A 10017-nucleotide genomic window follows, 5' to 3' on the forward strand; every position below is an offset into this window, starting at 1 on the left:
GAGGTTTTTCCTGGGACTGTGGCTTCTCTTTCTTTTCTTTCTTCTTCTGGAACTGGTCAGCTTTGCTCCAGTCTGGAACACCATCTCCGGGGGCCCCGTCCCCCACTTCAGCCCGGAGAGGCCCCTGCCACACCCCAGCTCTGGAGAGAACGGGACCACACCTATGGAAAGGACTCTGAATCTTTTCAAAGCAGGGAGAGCTTTTATTATTTAACATTGTTCTTTTATTTTCATGCCTATGAGCAACCTGCTTGTTAAATAGAGGTTTTTTTTCCACTTTCTCCAGGGGAAATCCTTTCTAATCTGTGGGAACCCATGGAGGAGGGGTTGCTAAAACCTACTCTTCTTTAGAGGAGACACCCTTTTGGGACATTTCCTCCTAAATTTGTCTCAAATTTGGACAATTGCCAACACATAAGGCCTTATATACTGTATGTGAAAAACACCAATCACTTGTTTTAAAATTTTAAAAGTTTAATAGTAATGAAATAGTTATAAAAATAGTAATAAAATTAGAGAAATAAGAATTCGGGCAATCAGAGTTAGGACAATAAAGGACAATAAAAAGTAAAGAATTACGGACGTCCGGATGCGCTTGGGCACTAAGCCACAAAAGTATACCTTGCTAACAAAGGATTACCCCTTTAAAGCATTAGCATGTTGCATATTCCTATATCTCATACCTGATGCAAACATTCTTTTCAAACAAAGGATGTCCTCTGCTTAATTTCTGCCCCCCCGCTTCGTCATGGAAATCAATTTCTTGGTTCCTAGAAGTCTGGAAGAAGTCAGAACAGTCTCTATAAGGAGGTCATAATTCTTCTCTTGGGATCTGGGTGTCTTGTTGCTGTTATCAGTATGTGAAGAATTTCTTGGTTATCTTATCCATTCCTTGAGCTAGTTACAGAAAGTATGTTACAGCACATAGTTTCGATTTTATTATTATGCTATTGCTTAAAAAACTATATTTACCACACTACCTAAAAGAGATTAATACAGCATGTCCCAGATTGAAAGGCAAGATGTATTCTATTTGCCATCTGTATGGCAATTGTCTTCTGTTAAGTGAGCAGTTTTCCTTATCTCTTCCACAACCAATCCTCCCTCCGGGGAGACATCTGTTGATAATGGGCTACTGAATGTCACTGCATGACTGATAAGAACTATAGCATCCCATTGTAAGATGCTCCACCCAGAGGGAGGAGCCAAGCATTCCTACCCAGATATAATCTTGAAATTCTAGAACACCAGCACGCCTTCTCCCCTGAATTTTCCAGAGGAACAGCTGCCTCTTCCACTAGATCTTCAAAGGAAGACTACACCCTTCTACAGGATCACTACTCCAACAGAACCACACCTGACACTCCAGGAGGACTGCAGCCACAATTCCAATTAGACTGATATCAACACCCTGACCAACAGGGTGTCAGATTATATTCTGACTCTGTCAGTGTTGTTTTAGTTTACTGCATTGTTTATTTTATCTTTTTATTTTCTTCCCTAATAAAGAACTGTTATTCCTGCTCCCATATTTTGCCTGAGAGCCCCCCTTAGTTTCAAATTCATAACAATTCAGAGGGAGGGGGTTTACATTTTTCCATTTCAAGGGAGGCTCCTGCCTTCCTTAGCAGACACCTGTCTTTCCAAACCAAGACACATAACTTTCCAACATAACACATATAGCATTCATTTTAATATTTGTGAAAAGCCAATCATATTATATGCATCTATAACACAGTATGAGTATGCTTAAGCTTTTATACTATGCTAAAAATACACCATGCAGGCTTTATACGGTGCTAAAAATACACTAGCTAAAATTATACCTGTTAATATTTTTCTTAAGCAAAACAAAAATACATTGGTCACATGCCAAGACCTGTGTTGCTGTCCATGTGTTCCCTAAACCAATCAGCACTCTGGTTATGAGGAGGTTAGGCAACTTATTTTTTCGTCATGCTAGCTGCACATCTTCCAAAGTGCTTCTCGTGAATGAACAGAAGTGATCATAGGCCTATAAGGCCCTTATTCTATAAAATTGTTCTTATCTCCCAGAATACCATGCTGCTCCCACCGGTGTGCAGGCCTAGTTATGGGTCCTGAATAGGATTGCTCTTGAGATCCCGTCTGCCAGAACACACTTATCCAATGGTTACCAGGCAGTAATGGTACAAAGGTCTCTGGGCTTCTTCTGAAGCCTGGAGAAACATGGCTGAGTTCAAAGCAGTGGTTACCTTAAACAGCTCAGCATTGTCCTGCTCCAATAGGGCAACCTGGTATTTCAGCATCCTGCTGGTGATATCCAATGTCTTCCTTTTCTGCAGCTACCACCACTCTCAGGTATCTGGGCCATTCTTTACTCACACCGTCCAATTGTTTGGACAGGCTGCTTCCATGACCCCAAATGCTGCACCAGTTCCCCTAGTGCCAGGTGCATCCTTTCATGCCCATATAACTCAAATGGTTTGGTTCAAACGTGAGAGTCACAGTGCAGGCATTATCATTAAGGTCCTTTTAGGGCTTTAAAGGCCTTCTGACTCTCAGGAGTGTGGTGTTCTGGTGTTTCTCCCGGGTCCGGAGCAGCCACCGCACCCAGCGGGGCACCGCAGCTCCTCCGGTCCTGGTCCCGCTGCTGCTCCCAGGCGCAGCGCGCTCCAGGAAGGTGGGTCGGCCACTTCTACTGCCGCACTTGAGGGACCTCGATAAAGGGGGTGAAGGAAGGACCAAATTCCCCGTGGCAGGAGCTGAGAGCATTTTATTGATGTGCTCCCAATCCCTGTGTTGGAAAATATGGCCACCCGGCCCCCGCCTCGTGGGAGTTTTATGGAGGGTGGAGCGAGGGGTGTCACATGGTCTGGGGAAGCCAATAGGGATGCAGCAGGGAAGGACGGCACCGGGACCCGGGGCGGTCCCGGGGCATGGCGTGGTCCGGGGGAGCCAATAGGGGCACGGCAGGGGCGGCGCCAGGGGTCCGGGGCGGCCCCAGCCGCGGAGGAGGGGTAACAGCAGGGAAGGACGCACGGGGGGGGATGGGAGCCAGGCTGCATGGTAAGGCAACTCGGGAACCGGGTACTGCGGGGGGGGGGGGGAAACCCGGGGGATACATGGGAGTACACAGAATTTGCTAAGATACATCAGAACCCCAATCTAAACCCAAAGTCCGGGATGCAACACAGGAGTCCATACCAAGTATTTTTTGTTGGAGGATCGTACAAGGGTTTTGCCAGTATTCCATAACTGCCAATCCACAACTCACACCATCTGGCCATACCTAAGTAGGCTAGTAGTCCTTGGCTCCAGACACCGGAAAAGGCTTCTTTTCAGCTGCTTCTCAAGCTTCTTTTTTCCTGCGAGATCTCAAAACTAAAATATATTACTGCTTCTTAGGCTCTTTGTGCCATTTTTTTTGACACCCTGTATCCAGATTGTCCCAAGAAATTTAAAAGACTTACAGTAGCATTGAGGTACTTATTTTCAGTCTTGATTGCTGGTAAAATATCAACTGTAGGAATGTGCCCCCTGTTTACGGAGTAAACAAGTTACCCTTTGTCTCCTTAAAAAGGAAAAAAGCCCAGAAATTTCTCTCCTCAATTCGGTTAAAAGACACCTCATAGGATCTTGGAGACTTCACCTCAAACTTAAGGATAGCCAATTGGACAGAAGCCAAAAAGTCCCACCTAAGCAATTCACTAGAAAAATAAGAGAACAAAAGAAGTAAATCGCTCTTGTGAAGTGTTTTAGCAGAAGCAAGAGCCTCTTGCCCTGGCTCAGTTTTTCTCTGTAAAGAGCTTTGTTATTTTTGCCTTTTATTAAAACTTTTCTGTTTCCAACACTGTCACAGGAGCCATCCTGCTACTTTTTATGCCATCTGAGGTAGCTGAGCTATCTAGGGTATAATACTTAACTCTGAGAGCTTATAAGACCTGGCTCGAAGAGACAAAGTCCTCAAAAGGAAACAATTTCTAATCATCTGAGTCAAGAGGTATTACAGACAAAAGCATCCTTAAGATCAAGCACCGTAAACCATTTATATTCCCCTTTCAGTGCTGTCAAGAGTATGTACAGATTAGCTACTACTGGATGAATATCAGGTACTTTTTATTAATAGCCCTTCAAACTTGTACTAATCTATATTCCCCATTTTGCTTTTTAACTGGCAATATCAATGTGTTATACTCTAATTGACATTTTTTCAATAATCCATATTCTAAGAATTTTTCAATAAGCTTCTCCAACTTCATCCTTGCTGCGTCTGTCTGAACGTGCGGCAAGTGCGCATTCATGGGTCAGTTTTTTTGGACCGTGGGGTTCCCATCCCCCCTCCCCCCTCCCGCAACCCTGGGCGGTGCAGTCCCTAGAAGTGGGCACTGAGCCTGGAAGTGTCCCTCCTGATGGCAATAGTAACACCGGCGTGTGGATGGAAGTTGCTTCAGTGCTGGGTTCCTCGAAGGAGCAGCAGCTGAGGCGACTTGCTTGTCTTTCTTCTTTGGGGCCTCCTCGTCATCCATTAGGTGCACCTTCAGCGTGCATTCCTCGATGATGTGGCTGAGGGATGGCAGTGGTGAGGCCGGCATTGACATGATGACTCTTTTGCACATGGCGTTGGCATTCATGTGCACCACTTCTAGGACCATTCCTTTCCGGCGTTCAGGTACCTCTACGCGTCTCTCCACGGCTGCCCGGACCCAATCTACAAAATCTAACATAGGCTCCCCCACAGCTTGCTTGACTGCCGTGTAGGGTATCCCCGGATCCTTGGCGGGCATGCCCCGGAACGCATGCTCTGCTGCACTCCTGGACATGTCCAACACAGCTGTGGGAATTCCCCGAGCTTGCAGTCGCCCCTCACTCCATTCTCCCTCACCCACAAGATGGTCTAGGGTGATTGGTTCTTCCGCAAAATCCAGGCCGTAAGGCCCATCATGGATTTCGGGAAGCAGGTCTGCTGCCAGCCTTTTCCACCTCCTCTCCCACAGGTCATATTCAGACGGGAGAAGCAGGCAGTTAAATAGAAGCTTAAGGTCAGCCGGCACTATAGTTTTAGATGTTAAAGTGGCTTTTAGAATCCCTTTAAAAAAGGGACTTGTTCTGCCAAATTTTTGCAATGTCTTGCAGACCTCCTTGACTGAATCATAGGAAAGGGGTGTCCACGTAGGGTTTTCCCCTCCCCCGGTGTAGGGGACTGGAGTGTGGATCGACTGCTTTATCTCATTGACCGGGCTCCGTTGCACACCCCCCCCCCCCGCCCCCGGGTCTCCGAGGAGCGGGAGGACGCGGGGGCGGGGCGCGAGGGAGAGGACAGACAGGACGGGGAGAATCTTCTTCCTCGGAAAGTGGGGTGGAGGCTACTGAGCCCTCCCAGCTGGGAGAGGGTGGGGCTGCTGACGTGGCAGGTAGAACATGCAAGGAGGGAACGCCTACGCCTACCCGAGGAGGGACAGGGGGAGGGGTGGTAACCCTATGCCTTGAGTGGGAGGTGCCCGCGCCCACCAGGAAGCAGGAGGAGGTGAGGTCATAGGGAACGAAGGGAAGAAAGGGATTGTGGGAAGGGGAAGCCCTGCCATGTGGCCGCCCTCCATCTTGGGAAGACAAAGAGATCGACCACGAGACTTCGGCCTCCTCAGGGGGACAAAGGAAGGGGTTCAAAGAAACAGAACTGAGCGGGGTAGCACCGAAACTGGTATTTCCAACTGGGAAAAAGGGATTGGGAAAGGGGTTTAGGGTCATTGCCTCAGTGAATCGGTTGATCTCGCTAAGGCGGGGATGCCAGGATGGCTTGGGGGAGCCAGGAGCACGGTCCATGTTTGTGGAGCTGCCCTGCATCTCAGATTGAAGGGGTACCCCCCCGCCCACCCAGGTTAGGGGAAGAAGGGGTAGGAGAAGGGGATGGGGAAACGGATTCAGGGGGAGTAACAGATTTTCTGGATGGTTCATTCCTTTCCCCAACCGAGTTTCGCGCAGGGTCTGATTTCACCACATCCGAGATCAACAAATGGAATTTAGGGAAGCAGTCGTCTATGGAGGGGTCCCTACTGATCCCCTCTGCTAGCCTTTTTCCCACTTGCTCCCAAAATTCTGTTTTGCGCACGTCCTCGGAAGACAGACGGGGGAAAGCAAAGAACAACCACCAGACAAATTTCTTAACTAAATTTTTCGGGTAGGGGCCCTTTACCGCAAGGATTTCCTTAACTTGGGCATAAAACTCCTTTTGTTGGGCAGATAGCACGGTCCCCATGCTTCTTCCACCCAACCCACCTCACCCCTGGGGCAGTAAAAAAGAAAAAAAAAGCTACTCCAGCAGTTGCCGTTCGTGCTGCGCACCGCACGTCCCAACCTCGGGAACACGGCAGGCCCTCCATGTATTAGCTGGACACATTTCCATGACTAATACTTACCAGACTGAAGTCTCTGCAAAGAAAAGCTGCCACCAGGGTCCGAGAGTCCCGAGAAGTGTCCTTTCTGCTGCCCTCTTGGCCACGAAAGTTTGCACTTCCTGTCCCACGCAGGGCACACTGTCTGCTCCCCTGTGGGCGACGGAGACTTCACTGATGTACTTTGGAGAGCCCCTGCTCTCGGTTTCCGTCTGGCATGGAGCAGTGATCCGGCGCGGACTGCTGCCCGCTCTGGCTTGGCGGCGTGTTGCCTTCCGCGGAGAAGGCAGGCGACCTGGTTTCAAGACACAGCACGGCGACCCGGCCTCGCCCGGGTCACTCGGGCCACTGACATGCACAGACACCAATGTGGTGGATGGTCAAATGGCGTTTATTATCTCATCTCGTGAGGTTAAATAGTCAAGGGGGTCTTACTACGTCAAAGGGGGACGGTGGGTCCGGCTAGGGTTAGTAAGGAGTGGAAAACTACTGGAGTTAGGAGGGCCTGCATGCTTCAGGGGTGATTGATTACCTATAGCAGGATGAGGGGGGAAGGGTCTTGCTTTCCGTCACATCCCGAGATTTTCCATTCGCCTGTCCCTATCTACCACATCTCCCCCCCCTTTTTTACTAATGAATGAGGTAGTTATAAACATAGGCACTAAGGTGAGGTACAAAGTTATAATATGATAAGGGAAAAGGGGTTTTGGCAAACCTGAGTAATCTTCGCAAGGGAAGTTTAGAGAACCTTTGCGACTGGCAGTGTCCTCGGTTTTTGGTTCACAGCATTTGTCGCTGGCCTATAAACAGGATGTTGGCCCGTTCTAGGCGAGCCTGAACAAATGAGACCAGCTTGTTTAGCAGGCATGGTCCGAATGTAAGGGCTAAAAGCAGTATCGCTAGCGGACCTATCAGGGTGGAAATTAGAGTGGTGAGCCATGGCGATTGATTGAACCAGGATTCGAACCAGCTCTGTTGGGTTTCCCTGTCTTTCTTTCTTTGAGCCAGTCTATCTCGGAGTTCTGCCATGGAGTCTTTATCGACTCCTGTGTGGTCCGCATAGAAGCAGCATTCCTCCTTCAAGGCGGCACACAGACCTCCTTGCTGCATGAACAAGAGGTCCAGTCCTCGCCTGTTCTGTAAGACCACTTCCGAAAGCGAGGAGACTGATTTCTCTAGAAAGAAGATGGATTTCTCGATCCTCTGCAGGTCCTCATCGATGGTCATTTGCAGCTGAGCAAGCCCTTGGTGTCGGGTCGCGAGGGCTGAGACACCCGTGGCTGTGCCAGCTGCTCCCAGGCCGAGCAGCATTGCGATAGTCACTCCTGTTATTATTTCTCTTTTGTGAAAGTCGGCCGGGTTCCTCAAAAAGGTGGTATACCTCTTCGTCTGAGTGGTACAGGACCCTAGGAACAATCAGAACTTGGACACAGAAGTCGATAGCGTCATTGAACTTGGCAAGGAACACGCAAGGACTCACCCCAGATCGCTGACAAACCCACATCCCAGATGCGGATGGGACCGCCCACTTGTTGATCTTTCTGTTGGGCTTGACGACTTCGGTGCAGAAGTTGCCTTTCTGCTTTGCCAAAGCTGCATTGCCAAAGCATTTGCCCTGGCCTGTGACTTGACTCAGGGTGATTCCTCTACGGGGAGTGTCCCATCTGCACTGGTGGGGGGCATCAGCTGTGGAGTAACTGAAGGGGGTGTTTAGAGCAACTCCTTCGTAGAAAGGAGGTTTAACATCGTAGCAAAGCCAGCAGGAATTGGTTAGGTTCGGGTTGGATTCGTTCAAGGATAGAAAGGGAGCCTCTAGCATGCGGAAGATTGGGTCTGAGTCTGACTCGGCTAAGCGGCCTATTTGGAAGGCATCCGCATGGCCGGTCGGGATATCAGTTGCCTTTGTGGGTAAGGTTTTGGGATGGGTTATGTTTCTCCCTTTCAGCACGTCCTTAATAACCTTATTGGGTCCTACCGGTCGGGGTGCCGGTGGTTGGAGCCTGATAATTCGCACATTCACCCACTCTTTTGGCCCTTTGAGGACTACAGTCCACGTTCTGCCTGTGGCCCAACTAGGGTGTTCTGGCTGCAAAACTGTCATGTTATAGTCTGTGCACTTCCGATATTTGGGCTGTGTATAATGGTTGCTATAGACCCCTTTCGCAATGGCGGGCTTTTTACAGCCGGTAGATGCCCAGGTGAACTGTAAAAATCTATTGGGCTCCTGCGGTTCCCACCCTTCTCCCGATGGTCTGGCATCTGTGACAATGGTTTCACAGCCCCAGTGTCCCCAATATCCCCACCCCGGGTAGTTACAGTACTTCTTCCCTGGGTTGGAGGCTGGACACCAGTAGGATAGGTACATGTACATGATGTGTGGGTGATGGGGTCGTATTTTTGGTCGTCCTGGAAACAGGTCGGCGATGTGGAACCCGAAGGATGGGGTGCCTGCCGTGGTGATTTCTTTGAATACCTTGTCACTTGAAAGATGTTGCATGACCCACCTGAATGGCTGATGGGGGTAATAGTCTGGGTTGGCTCGCCCTCCGGCGATGAGCCCTAATAGCAAGATCGCACAAAGCCACCGTTGCTGTCTGGGTCTTGCCGGTGCAAGACTCTTGGGTGCTGTCCGGCGTTTTGGTGGTTCGTCGTTTTCCTCTGGAACCGGGGTGTACGCGTTACGGGGACGCCCCACGGGCATGTCCTGTAAACAGAAACTCGCAATTCTCGTTAGTCTCATTCTGAAGGTCTGGCTTGATTGACTTAAGTGGGCACCACCTGATCTTGCCCTCTTTTTTAACCGCCGCATACCCTTGTCCCGTGAGCACCAGTCTCCAGCCCCGTTCCCATTCGCCCAGCTCGTTTTTGATTATGACCGGCGGGTCCTCCTCTAGTGCTCGGGTGACCCAGTGCTTTCAAACAGGACTGTCTGCCTCATCTCCCCAAGGGAATTGATTCAGTGCTAGCAAAGCTGTTGCCAGTATACACGCTTGGTCTCCTGGGGGAACGGAATTGGCAAAGCCCTCTGCCTTTGCCAATACTTCTAGCTTAGCTTTCAGGGTCTGGTTCGCTCGCTCAACTATGGCCTGCCCAGTGCTGTTATACGGGATACCTTGTGCTAAGGTGATGCCCCATTTCGAGGCGAATTCTTGCACTGGTTTGGATATTAAATTGGAACCATTGTCAGTTTTAATTTGCTTGCGGATACCAAGCCATGCCATAGCTGTCAGCCAGTGCTGAATTGTGGCCTTAGAGTTAGCTTTGGGGCGCTGTGTGGCTACGATCGCTCCGCTGTAAGTGTCCACTGTCACTGCAAGCCATGCTCGAGGCTTTAGCAGTTGACATAAGGTGAAGTCCGACTGCCAGATTTCCGAGTCCTTGAGACCTCTTGGGTTGGCCCCACTGGTCTATAGGGGTGACTTCTGGCAGTGAGGGCAAGTGGACACTACATGTTTTGCGTCCACGGTCGACATCCCGCATCTCTTCGCCAGTGCTTTGGCTCCGATGTGGAGCGACTCGTGCAGTTGCCGAGCTTCCCGCAGTGTCCACACTCCCTTTGCTGCGGCGTCCGCCTTGTCATTGCCGGTCTGGAAGAAGCCTTTGACTGGGTTGTGGCTGTTGACGTGAATGACAGACACGGTGCCCC

This window comes from Vidua macroura (genome assembly GCF_024509145.1).
Source record: "Vidua macroura isolate BioBank_ID:100142 chromosome W unlocalized genomic scaffold, ASM2450914v1 whyW_random_scaffold_38, whole genome shotgun sequence".
NCBI lineage: Eukaryota > Metazoa > Chordata > Aves > Passeriformes > Viduidae > Vidua > Vidua macroura.